At 40.9% G+C, this 2,500-nt stretch overlaps 1 protein-coding gene across 1 annotated transcript in view; it reads right to left on the bottom strand.

Moving 5' to 3' along the window:
* rad9b (RAD9 checkpoint clamp component B) overlaps positions 1-2,500 on the bottom strand; it is a gene marked incomplete at both ends in the record, with an annotated part of 14,695 nt that overhangs the window by 1,169 nt on the left and 11,026 nt on the right. The gene's annotated exons all lie outside the window — the stretch shown is intronic.

Below are 2,500 nucleotides of genomic sequence, written 5' to 3'. Positions count from 1 at the left end.
CTCGGCTGTTACCACTGTCACATATGTCAGAAACAATAGCAGAGCAGTGCACTGCACACCTTACCGAAGGTGGATTTTAGGGAATGATATTCACAACCTGCATCTTGGCAAATTGGGAGACTACGGACTGCTAGGCAATCTGCTCCAAAACAGGCCCTGAATGATAGGTCGCCGCCGAGCACCTGTTTCATTGTATATGTGTTTTTCAGATGTTGGTAAAGCTGCTGTGCCGCCGCAACAAATCGTGCCTTTCATAAGTGTTTTTAAAGAACCTTTCAGCACTTTGACCGTTTGTTTACGTTAGTGTGTCAGAGTGCTATTGTTGATAGCTTTCTTTTTCACATGTCTACTTTCCCAATACAATAGCCTTAGTAACTAATTCGACTAATCCAACACATTTCTGGTAATAGGCCTATGTATTGGTAGATACATTAATATTAAGACATTAATATTAATGAGAGGGAGGCCAGCTATTAGAGTTTGTTGTTGCTTTATCTTTAGCAAAAGGAGAGATGACACAATGGATTATACATAATTACAACATAGGAAAGTTTAACTTTTATATATATATATATATATATATATATATATATATATATACGCCTAATTGTGTGTGTGTGCGCGTGCCTCTTAACTAGTAAATAGCGCGCACTAGGGCCCTTGATAATAGCATAGCTGAAGTGTCCTCTTTTTCACCAACTCAAATCTGGTCACCCTACATTTATAAACATACATCCTGCATACAACTCTGAGCTAACAATTAATAACATCTGGCGCATGGAGTTGTGTTGACAACATAGATGTTATAGTGAGATTGACAGGTCAACAAACCAATCACACCTATAGCAAGTTGTTAAGATTGTAGGTAGTAGCATGCTAACATTAGCTAGGGGGCTCATACACCTCGCAAATCCTCTCAGACTTATTTTTCAGTTACAATTAAAGTTTTTTGACCTTGTACAGTGTCTATTTCTCTTTATTTATTTTTTTAAATCTAAGCAAAAAAATGTCAAACTAACAATTTATAGGTACAAACAAGACCAGCTATGGAGTTTGGTCAGCCATCTTTTATTTTTGAACTTCGCGCTCTTTAGACTTGAGCATAAACGCGATCTGATTGGCTAGTGCCTGTGCTGTCGTATTTGCATGAAAGGTGCTGTGACTGAACCGGTGCCCAGCTTGAGAGAGCTCCTGTGGGTAGCTGAATGTGTCGATTGGACTGAAAGATAACGTCTTCTCGATCAATTTTTACGTTCGCTACAATATTTGGGATTTATGTTAATGTAAATTTAAAGGGAATAAATACAATTCTGGTTCGGAAGACCTGCTCTAGGTGGGTTTTCATTCAGCTCGTTCGCATTAGCTATGCGCATTTACGGTGACTCGCACAAACCAAATGTGCATCAGTGACCGTTTCCAATCACCTGAGTCCTTAGTCTAATTTGGAGAAAGAGTTTTGTGTAGGCTATAATGGACGCTCTCCTCTCCGCAGTCAGAATAATCAATGCTGTAGCTATTGAGCTGTTTACTTTAATAGCTGCTAGAAGGAGAAGGCGTAGAATGATTTTACATATTTTACGCACTCAAATAGCACAAATTCCATACCCACACACACATCCGTACACCCGGGAACGAACGCGGTCTAGGGAGTTTTCTAATTTGGTGAAGGCCTACTACACTGATCAGCTGTGGGTGGAAAACGTCAGGCTAACCAGGTCAGGATTTGAAGAATTGTGCCAACTCAGAGGCCATGCTGTGACGCCTTGCAAATGTTTGCTGGCGAAAGCCTGTCACCACAGACAAGCGCATTGCTATAGCGCCTTATAAACTTGCAACATGCGCAGAATACCGTGTTGTGGGAGAAACTTTTGGCGTAAGCAAGACTACTGGCCATAGATGACATGAATGGCCTGGTATAATTCCTCAAGCCCTTGTGGATGATACATTAATATTTAGAGATCTCTGTGTTGGAACACCTGGTAGCGCGCACGATGCTGCTGTGTTTGCCTCCTCCTGGCTTTTCAGGTAGGCTAAAGGTTTTGGAACCATTTGTTTAATTTGATATGATAGTAGTAGTAATAATAATAATAATAATGATAGCCTAATTATAAAGGCAGGCTATAGTTAAACAATATACCTTCAAAGTTTGCACGTAAATCAAGTTCAATCGGTTAGCCTACAATAAACTAGGTGTCCATGGGCAATAAGGGCAAACAACACACAGACACCATAGATATATTATACTAGTATATAACATCAAGTGCTTACGTTGTGGCCATTATAGGAACCTGACCAGTTCAACCAAGGCCTTGGTGCTGAAGAAGGAGATATACCCTTGACCTTGCTGCAAACAGCAGTGTGTGTGTGTGTCTTTCTGTCCTTATGGGTGTGTGTCTGTCTCTGTGTGTGTGTGTGTGTGTGTGTGTGTGTGTGTGTGTGTGTGTGTGTGTGCGTCTGTCCTTGTGGGTGTGAGTGTCTGTCCTTGTGGGTGTGTGTCTGT

Source organism: Sprattus sprattus, assembly GCF_963457725.1.
Source record: "Sprattus sprattus genome assembly, chromosome: 15".
NCBI classification, from domain to species: domain Eukaryota; kingdom Metazoa; phylum Chordata; class Actinopteri; order Clupeiformes; family Clupeidae; genus Sprattus; species Sprattus sprattus.
This window is presented reverse-complemented; position numbering and strand designations above follow the sequence as displayed.